This window comes from Bidens hawaiensis, unplaced genomic scaffold, assembly GCF_021521415.1.
Source record: "Bidens hawaiensis isolate Kalapana, Puna unplaced genomic scaffold, B.hawaiensis_p1.1 tig00038600_1, whole genome shotgun sequence".
NCBI lineage: Eukaryota > Viridiplantae > Streptophyta > Magnoliopsida > Asterales > Asteraceae > Bidens > Bidens hawaiensis.
The window spans coordinates 23,052-35,230 of record NW_027496779.1 but is presented as its reverse complement, the minus strand read 5'-3'; positions in this window follow the sequence as shown (position 1 = coordinate 35,230).

Genomic DNA, 12,179 nt, shown 5'->3' with positions numbered 1-12,179 from the left:
ATATTAACATATTATTTTACTATATATTTCAAAATACTTGGTGAATTCCAAAAATCAACAACAAATCATGTTTCTCAAATGAAAATTGTTTCGGGTTTTTTGTGGAAGTTAAATTTGATTTTATGGGTCAAAAGTTGATAAATAGATTGTTTGGTACAAGTTAACTACATTTAGGTCAAAATTTGTTACGGATCAAAAATGAAAATTTTGAGTATTTTTAAAAGTTTGAGAATGCAAAATAGATTTATCGTCAAATTTGTTATGGGTTCAAAATGTTGACTTTAAAATGTCAAAAGTATGAAAGCTAGAATTTTAAACATGATTCGGGTTTCAAGTTTATTTTTAACGGCGTTTTTGAAAAAATCAAAAGGTTCGAGATTTGGAAAATTGAATATTTTTCCCTCAACTATTAAAATTTAAGAAAAGATTGCGAACACTTTCGACATGCCACCCCATGCCTATCAATGCTTCTAACTTTTATCAAATTTGAAATATTTATGTCAACATTAATTTTTCCTTCAATAGTGATCAGAACGTTGTATGGGAAGCATGTCATGCAAAACTATGCTCAAATGAAACAAAATATTCACAAAATTGAATGGGTTAATATGTTATTTTTTATGTTGTTATTATGACAAAGTCGAGAAGCCCTCTAAAACTTATCAAAATCTTTTTTATGGTGTAGCTCAGAAAAACACAGTTCTTGAAGAGCATCCATTGCTACAATTTAATATCCTACTTTCCTTTGATGGGTGGTAAATTGATAAATATATCAATAAAGGTAACGCTTCTTTTGTATTTAAGCTGAGTGGTTAGAATTACTATCGTATGAGAAGTCTTATTTTCGAAATTGGTTCATAACCAAGATTCTTTCAATTATACATATATGACACCGAGAATGAATTTTTCAATAGAAAGAAGCATTCTCGGGTACGATTTTGCACGGACATTTTTTTTATTAAGTTTATTTAAAAAAATCGTTTTATGATATAAATAAAATTAATTTATATGCACATTGTATAGATACAAGCATACATGCAATACATTTTTTTTTCATATACGCTATGTAATTATTTGTTTTACTAATAATTTTATATTTGAATTATTCCATATATGACACGGGCTCTAAAACTAGCAAATTAATAAAAAAGAATTAAAGTTAAGAATATAATGTTTTATTATAATTCACATCGGTTAACTATACACGCATATATGTCATGCTCCTGTTGTGATTTGATTCAATATCTATATACGGACGTAAAGATAGAGTTATACGGCCAGATAGATATGGTTACACATTCATGTGTTCATGTATACGGACGTATATAGATGAGATACACGGTGGCATATTTAATGTTATAGACACAATATATGAACATACAATAATGAGTCTAGAAAAAATTAAAGGGTGTCTAAAAGAAACATTTTAAACCTAAGAATATTATAATATTTGCTTAGAGTACCCGACATATAAAACAGAGAAGAAAAAAAATTACACTGATTTTACACTTCGCTAAAAAAGTTAAGAAGTATTTCGGTATTCGTTTGCTTGTGTGCTACATCTGCCACAGTAAAACATGTTGAAGTTTTTGTAGGAGAGTATAGTTGTGCTAATGGTGTTAAAATTAAGAGGTGAGGTACATTTTATTTTAATAACTTTCGGTCCAATAATTTACAAGTTAAATCTAACATTTTATACTTCATACGTTCAATATTGAACAATGTTTTAATTCAACAATCTTAACTCATATGGCCACAACATAACCGACCAAGATATGTTTAAACTAAAATAAATGTTTTTGAAAAGTGAATAGTATTTTAAAATGTTAATTTAAATTATAAAAAATGTTGCTTCAAATATGTTTCAAATGATGTCATTTTTTTAGGTGGATGTGAAGTCACAATTTATAAAGTATTCATATATCATATAACAAGGTCGAGTCCTTTTTGTTGCGGGGTTTATTTAGGTTATGTTTTTAATTATTTTATATTTTGTAATGATTTGTTCTGTTTTTTAACGTAGTTTTAGTTTGATTTAATATAGATGTATTAGTTTATTATGTTCATTGTATTTATTTAACATTTGAGCTCTTTCTAGTGAGATGTATAAGTTTTTTAGATTTTTACGAATGAACATAAACGAACATGAATATGTTGATTCTTTTTAAACGACCAAACGTGACATAAATATTTGTCTTATGAGAAAGGGGCGGTTGATGTGGGTTACAATGGTGGCTGATGCATGAGAGATGGGGTTGACGATGGTGGGTGGTTATAGGAAGTTAACCGATGATGAAGATGATAGACCGACAACGGAGAATATGTAAATGAGAGAAATTAAATTAAGGTTTGATGATAAAAGAGTTTCAAAAATAAGCGAAATGTTATAATTGGTTTAAGAGCTATCTGGGTTTTATGAGACCCATGACCCGTGAAAACTATTGTATGATGATTAAGGGGTTATTTCACAAATAAATGAGTCTCTATGACTTGTTTAAAGGCTATCCGCATTAGTGAAACCCATGACCCACGAAAATTATTGTTTGATTATAAAATGTTTCACAGATAAATGAAATGTTATAACTCATTTAAGGGCAACACGGGTTTTGGTGAAACTCATATCCGCGAATTCGGGTCAAATATATGAAAATATTCAAACCACAAATCAAGCAATATGGTAGTTTGAGAGAGGGTGGGAAGCAACTAAAGAGCAACACCTATGAATTTTTTGTTAGACATTTATATAGATTGATAGTTGTATATAAATATAAGTATATTGTATAAAAGAATTTTTGAATAGACTTATAGATAGGTTGTTTATTTTAGTTACAAACCTTTACACTTTAAATTGCAAAAAAAAACAAAAAAAAAGTGTCAGTAATTCAATTATGGACACAAAATTTTTAGATTTTTATAAATTAGTCATATTTTTTTTCACTTTTTAATCCCGATACTTTTTCATTTTTTATCCCGTCACAATATAAAGAAAAGCCACCCATATATGTAGACATATGAATACCATCAATTTTTTTTACATAGGCACACGCTTTATAATAGACTAATGAGTTGTTTGTTTACATCTGAATGGAACCATTCATATGAAAAAATCTGACTTATTTATTTAGACTTCAGCCTGTTTGGTTTCAGACAGAAAAACATCTAAATAAAATTAAGAGTCTAATCATTCAGACTTAGGGGCTGTTTGGTTCATTTAGATCTGAATGAGCCAGATCTAAATAAACCTCTGTCCCATCCAGCAACAACATGAGTCTGAATGATTCAGACCCAATTTTAACTATTCAGATGTCTTTTTCTCTGGAACCAAACAGTCTGAAGTCTGAATGAAACAGATGTTTCCATCTGAATGGTTCCATTCAGATGTAAACAAACAGCCCTTAATGTGTTACTGAATGGGATAAAGGCTTATTTAGAATCTTTAAACAATACAAATGAAGCTAATATATATTATAACTATTACTAAGATTAGAATTTAAAATTCATCCTTCACAACGTCTATGTGTAGTTGAGCGTAAGTATGTGAAATAATATGCAGACAAAGGTATATCTACAATTGAACTAATAAAAAACCCAATTAACGAAAATTTAATGCCTTTATGTTTGGTACTATTACAAGAATTCAGATGTAGGCATTTAATATAATGTTACAGATTATTTGAGGTTTGATTTTAAAAATTCACAAATTAGAGTATCTCATAATGATTGAAAATATTTTGAAACATGCCATTTTGCTAACTAAATCGTATCATCTTAAAATTTAAAGATTGATGAAATTAATGTGTGAGGTCTTCAAAACTAATTAAGGCAACAAAATTGGGAATTGACTGCTACGTTTCCTTTTTTTGCTACACAAATTAGACGATTTTACCCTTTTCATATAAAATTAAGTTATAAAAAACTCTTTATAATTACAAAACTGCCATTTTTATTATGCACCGTAGATTACACTTAATCAATGGCTAAGATTGATTTCTCACATTCTCATAATAAAATGACTTCTCTCATGAACCATCCCCTATATATATATATATATATATATATATATATATATATATATATGTAGCTATCCTAAGAATTCTTTACATTGCTTTCTGTAAAACCACAAGATGTAGGAAAAATATGTATAAATGGTGTGAATGAGAAACTATATAAATATACAAATCATTAAATTGCTAAAGTAATAGTCATACTAAAAAAGGTAGCAAAAATTAGTTATAAATAATTAATTGTAGTCAAAATCAGTTTTTAAATCGTTTGAAAAGAAATAGTTAGTTATGATTCTAGAAAACATTAATTAGTGAGTTTATGATTCTAGAAAATGTAATAAAGTCAAAATAAATGTTAAGTTATGAATTCAAATATTTAAATGTTAAATTTGACCACTGCTTGTGTTATATATTGGTTTCAATGTTAATTAGCATTAAGATTAAAATTAATTGATTAATTATGTAGAAATTACAAGGATGGAAAGTGGATGACATGGAACATTAGATGGATACTCTAGGAGAATGGCAAGTGAACAAATTGGTTTTCCTTTAATATATTAGTTAGATTAGATTAAATGTAATAAAGTCAAAGTAAATGTTAAGTTATGAATTCAAAATTTTAAATGTTAAGTTTGACCAATGCTTGTGTTATATATTGGTTTAAATGTTAACTAGCATTATGATTAAAATTAATTGATTAATTATGTTGAAATTATAAGGATGGAAAATGAATGACATGGAACATTAGGTGGACACCCTAGGAAAATGACAAGTGGACAAATTGGTTTTGCTTTAATATATTAGTTAGATAGATATAAACAAGAAGTTTGGTGCCGTAAGTGGCCTATTGGGCCACTTGGCGGCACCGTATTGGTCGATAAGTTTTGTTTTTTAGTTCAGCTACCATAATAAATGTAATGGAAACCGACCAAATATTAATTTTTTTTTTGTTTTATTTGTTCCGGTAACACAACAAACTTGAAAGAAACCGACCGAGTTCATGCATACTCGCGGCCTTATTTAAAGCCCATGCCCGACAACGCTCGGGTTTTACCAATAGGCAAGTTTACCGACCGAATTCATGTCCATATCATAACGAACTCAACCGATACTGACTAAATTCGTGTCGATTCATCGTCGCAACGCTCGGATTTTACCAACGCCCGTGTTTCAACGCTGCGGTTTTGCCAGCTGCCCTGGCCCAACGTGCCGGGTAGAAAAGACTAGTTCCAAATAAATCAAGGTGGATTAAACGATATTTAAAAACAAGGTCTTGTTGTAAAAAAATTATATTGCTTTCACTCTAAATAAATCAGTTAAATTTTTTTTTTTTTGCAAATACATGAGTAATGCAATTTCTCACACCTTTTCATACAACAATACATAATTCAGATTAAATGTCGCTCAAATCACACGTATTAATTCAAATTCCTACAAATGTATAATTATTAATTTTGTTTTGAAAATTAAAGATCTTAAAAAATAAAAATAAAGATATAAAGCTCTAGATTCATTTTATTGTACCTAGAGATAACCTGCACGTCTTTTATTAATGAGAAAAGGTCCTTATGTGACTCAAGACCAAAACATGGTAGGTGGATTGAATGGTTAGTGCTAGTGTTCATAAACATATTTAATGAAACCAGCATTGAAGTGGATGATGAGGTACGTGTGATATTAAGCCAAGTACGTGGATTTCAAGCCACCACATTCATTTATCGATAACTTTTAACAGTTGTGTTTAACAATTGCAGACTATTTTTGACTAACTAGGTTATAGTATTATAGAATAATATTAATTAATCAGTGTTAAATTTAAAGAAACATAAAAAAAAATCTTTAAATGTAAAGAAGAAATAAAACATGTAACTCTATTTTTTTAATAGCAATAAATCAACACTAGGGATAAGCTCGGTATCGTACCGGTACCGAAAATACCGATCCCGAAAATCACAAATTTTTGGTACCGGTACCGAAATATTCGGTTCGGTACCGGTATTGTAAGGTAAAAATTCGGGAAATACCGGTACCATACCGATTTCAGTACCGGTACCGAATTTGCTCATCCATAATCAACACCATTTACCTATAAGGAGACTTGAACCCTCACCCCACTTAAGTGACATCATATTTTTACGTCTAGATACTAATAAGCTACAATCCCTTTACTATATACTAGGTTAGATCCCGTGTTACACACAGACGGAAAATATATAAAACTTCATATATATGTGTGTGTGTTTGTGTGTGCGCGCGTGTGCGCGCGTGTGCGTTCGTGTTTGTGTTTGTATGTGTGTGTGCGAGCGCGAGCGCGTGTGAGTTTATACATTTTAACAAATTGTAAACGTCAGATATTATAGCATTATTATTATTATTATAAGGTGTCACATTGTTATTTTAATTAAAAGAACCCAACATACAAAGACAAAAAGAGAAAAATAACAATTTAAAACATAATTCTAAGTTATATCACATATTTCTAACTTATAGGATGAAACAAAAAAGACATATTAGTTAAAACTTCATCATCTACTGAAGTCATATATTGTAAACTATAAAACGTAAACATGTAGATGTTGTAACATAAGTTGTGTGTTATAAAAACTATTTTTATTGAAATTATAAAATATTTAAGTACACAACATAAGAAATGCTAAAAATATGAATATAGCAATGAGATATAATTATTGTTAAACCGCATGATTAATAAAGCAACAATAAAAACTAAACATCGTGACTTAAACCACTATTTCAATCCAAACATCCAGCCCAAACATTCATAAATAATTTCCCAAAATCCAAAAAAAATAATAATAACAAAGTCTCAAAATAAAAAAAAATTACAATAAAAACAATTAATTGTCTTTATTACACAATAAATAATGATTATAACAATATATTTTGAAACTTTCTTTAACTTAGGAGTTCATGATTAAAATTAATGTTGAAATTAACATATGGAAATTATATAAATGGAAAATTAATGAGTTTGAAGCCTATGTGGAAATGATAGATGAATACATTGTGGAAACCTTATATTGTTTTAATAGTATAGTAAGATTATTATAAGGTATCATATTGTTAATTTTATTAAAAGAACACAACATACAAAGACAAATAGAGAAATAGAACAATTTAAAACACAATTCTAAGTTATGGCACATATTTCTAACTTATACCATGAAACAAAAAAACATATTAGTTAAAACTTCATCATCTACTAAAGTTATATGTTATAAACTATGAAGCGTAAACATGTAGATGTTATAACATAGGTTGTGTGTTATAAAAACTATTTTTTTATTGAAATTATAAAACATTTAAATACACAAGATAAAAAATACAAATATGAATATAGCAATGAGATATAATTATTATTAAACCGTGCGATTAATAAAGCAATAATAAAATCTAAACATCGTGACTTAGACCACTATTTCAATCCAAACATCCAGTCCAAACGTTCATAAATAATTTCCCAAAATTCAAAAAAATAAACAACAAAGTCCCAAATTTTAAAAAAACAACCATAAAAACAATTAATTATTTTTATTACTCAATAAATGATGATTATAACAATATATTTTGAAACTTTCTTCAACTTAGGAGTTAATGATTAAAATTAACGTTCAAATTAACATGTAAAAATTATATAAATGAAAAATTGATTAGTTGGAAGCCTATGTGGACATACTAGTTGAATGCCATATAGAAATCTTGTATTGCTTTAATAGTATAGTAAGATAATTCTACACCAACTTATTATTGAATAAACATGTCACATTTTAGTTTGACATTATTAGGCGGGATAAGTAGACTGTATTGAAACTAATTTGGTTAACCTCTCAACTTATATAAAGTTAAAGTTACACAACTTATATTATTTATAACTTATGTGTTCACCCATCCAACCGTTTTACAACATGTCATAACCTCTCCATTCACTTGGGACGTATTTTACTCATTTACAACTTTGTTACAATCCATCTACTTTATTTATTTTAGTGTCATCAAATCATTTTTGTTAATTGAAATTTACTTTTAAGACGAATGGGAAATCCGAATAAATATTGATAACAATTAGGAGGGGTGAAAGGCACGCTCGTTGCAGACTAATTTGATTTTTAACACCAAGGAACCTTCCTGTATAAGGAGGCAGCACTCCTTAGCGAGGTCCATTGGTAGCGCCCTTCTGGGGTCCAAAGGTTGAGCCCCTTGAAACACCCACAACAAGCAGAAGTTAGATTACAAAGCTAAGAGCGCGTCAAACTTGCTTAAGATCACGTCGTTTGGTTGATCCATTAATCAGTCATCTATAAGAAATGATAATCCACGGGAACTTATCATTAGTACCAAGTAATCTACAAGCAGGAACTTGTCATCAATATGAACTATTGATTGGTAGGAACTAACTAATCAACAGGGTAACATACAACTAAGTTACTGCTGACAGAAGCAGTCAATCATACGAAGTAACAACAAACAAAGTTCTTGCTTACAATAATTATAAAAACTTCCAAAACTCTTGCATGAGACATTATGTCATTCAGTAAATCTTATGATGGTTCCTAACCTATAAAATGAAAGTCTTGGTATATTTCAAGAGCACGCAATTTCGTAATATAAATGTATATTCTGACTATTCTTGATTCTTTTATAAACTATCACAATGAGATTTCAAGAATACCATTGAAATACTTCAATTTAGAAGATCATCCAGAACATTGCTAACCATATAATCTACATCACATGTATAGGCAATCAACATGTTTGGATATTTCAAGTGTCATTTTGGGGATACATAGTTAACTATATGAATCTAAAATTAATTTTTTTAAGCATATTTAACATTTGTAGCTAGTATTCGATTTCGTTAACTTAAACTTAAGAATCTAGTATATAGATCATCTCTTCAATGACATATCAACCTTTAGATGGGTGTAGTGGTAAACATCTTATTCTTCTCTAGGAGGTCTCGGCATCGAATCTTGCTTCCACTTATTTAACTGATCTCGTTGTTAGCAGAGTATTAACCAGTACGGTGAGTTTTTCCATGACATCCTTCACATCAATAATGTCCTTTATGACTTTTGAAACCATCTATATTTGCAATTTAGTTCTTCAAGCCTTCAACTAGGATGAGGTAAAGAACTTCCTCGTGAGTCTAGTTTTGAGGCATTTTGAGCTTAAAAAAAACTCTCAACGTTTCTCTACACAAGGCAACTTGAAGAGAAAGGTGGGGCCAAACAGAGAAGCCAACCAATGAAGAAGTAGGTGGGGGTGTTTTGACATTTTTCCACTACACATGTTCTAACCATAATTTTTCTTTGGCATCATATTTTTATTCAAAATCAAATTTGTCTTAAAATTATATTCGAAAATTTTAGGTTCCAGAAGAGATCCTAATATAACAACAAAAGGAAAATATATATATATATATATATATATATATATATATATATATATCTTTATCTCCCCCAACATTTACCAAACCTTTGTCTAGTCATATTCGTCTGTGGATAGTGTATGTTTTCTTCATTCATCAAATTATTTAAATTAGTATCAATATCCATAACTTCATAAAAGACAAGCTTGAAGCTATTACATACGTTGGACCCGTAACCTTTATAGTTGTACACTAAAAGATTTTTAGTAACTCCACAAACTATCTTGCATAAACCAAACACGTCAGTCAATTAGGACACGTCACTTCATATATATATATAGAGAGAGAAGATTTCAAATGAGTTCCCTTTGAGTTTTAAGAACTCAAAAGAACTCAGTGTAACGATTTTTTTTTCGAATTTTTTTTACACATACATAATATATGTAAGTTGTATACACGTAAAAAAATTACAGAAATTTTTACGCGCCGAGTTGACTTATTACACATGTGTAACGGACGTAAAAATTAGTGTAATCACTTGCAACTTTATTCTCTCTCCTACTTTGACTTTTTAGTCAGATTTAATCTCAACCACACAATCCAATCCATTTAATAAAATGTGTTGCTAAGAATTGAGTTATTAAGTTTTTAAAATACAACATAGTTCTTAAAATATCCCTCCCCTATATATATATATATATGTATATATTTGATTTAGAGCTTTAACCTCAAATAGGCCAAAATGTTTTCAAATTTTACAGCTCTTCTAAGTTCTAACATATCATTAGTAGAATTGACAGAGATTTTTAGTCATACAAAATTTAAAGATGCCACGCCTAGTAAGTGAATGTGTGACATATCTAACTGCGTTGTAGATACACTCAACTGTTACTGTTACATATCATGAAGATGCTTACTATTACGTATAAACTTTGGTATTCTTTTCCTTAAAAAAAACAAAAACAAAAACAAAAAGAAAAACAAAAAAACAATTGCAACGTCATTTAACGGTGCATTATTCATAGTTATTATTAACAAATTCTGTCTCACAATCATCAAAATAATCAATAATTGCCTCCCAATCTTGTCACCATCATGTCTAAAAATAGGTTTGAAGTTTATAATTATTTTGTGTGAAGTCCAATCATAATCATAATCATAATTCATAAAACGTACAGTTAAAGACGCATGACTCTTTTAACTACGGATGAGCAAATTCGGTATCGATTTGGTACCGTCGGACGTCGGTACTGAATCGGTACCAAAATTTTGAGTTTCAGTAGCGGTACCAATTGGTACCGGTACCGGAATTTCCCAAAATTTACCTTAAATACCGGTACCGTACCGGTACTGAACCGAAAATTTCGGTACTGGAATTTGCGATTTTCGGGATTGGAATTTTTGGTATAGGTACCGGTGGCGGTCGGTACCGATCTCATCCCTACTTTTAACTAAAGCATATGTATCGTGTAAAAAAAATTCTGTTTATTTTGTTTAAAGAGAATCTTCTAATTTCTTCGTTTCTTCCAAAAGAGGGTATACCAAAAGCAGGACATAGTTTCATATATTCCTTAAAAATCCACATGTTCTAAGGGGAGAAGAGTAGCAGGAAATTAAATTCTAAGAACAAATATTAGGAACTTATTAAGGTAAACATCATGTGGAGGTCCAAAACATAGATTATGCCTCAAAAATCAAAATGCCTCAGGTTTCTTCAAGTCACAGCAAATACAAGAAATTTACCTTTCAAAAGATAAAAGAAACACACTTATCAATCAGATATATATGACTTGATCACCCATCCACACTTTTGGACAACTTTATATCTATTTATTCACATTGCTTCTCTTCTTCATCACATATGTTCACGCCTAATTTTCAATCTCTTCATACGAGCAATGCCGCACGCTACCAATTAAAAAGAAAACAAAGACCAACATGCCTAGAATAACGAGGAAAGTTAACGGATGCTCGTAGAAGTAAATTTGATCTGTACAACATGCCTACTTGCCATTCGGTGTTTCGCCCGAGTCCTGTCAACCAACCCACAATCATAAATAATGAGTTACAATATTTACATAAAATATTTTTGATTGATCTAGATTAAGACCGAATAATTTTGGTTATTATTGTATGAACTGATTGGTACAATTAAGGTGAATAGTGATTAAAGTTGCTTCTATGATTGAGAAAAAAAATCACAAACTACTTTATTATTTTTGTATGATCATACACATGTTTTATATGAAGAGGAGTGCGTAGTTTTGTTGGACAAGCAATATGTTTTTGTTGAATGGGCAACATGTTCTGGTTACATGTTATATTGGGTGTTAACCTCCAACATGACAAGAAAACACATCAAGTACCTCGCACAAAATTCATGAGCCAACACGTCTAGCTAAACAGGCTGGCTTCAGATTAGCAGGTACACCCATTTACTTTATATTTTTAAATTGTGTTTTATGTAATAACTTAAACTTACTTCGGTTCAGTTTTTACTGCAAAATTTAAAAGTTGGGAAATTGGCATTATACACTTTTTTTTTTCCTATTTGCAGTTTTAGAGTATTAAGGCCCCACACCACTACCGGTGGGGCGTTTTTCTTCAATTTTGGTTCCAGGCATTTTTTCCAGCTGCGTTTGGGTGGAGAGTTTGATCAAAGGGCCAATCACATCGTTTTCTTTTCTTTTTTAATTTTTATTTGGTTAATTGATTTAAACATGATTTAATCATTACATGACTTAAAACCATTACACATAAAACTAGAAAAAGTCTCATGTCTACGTGGC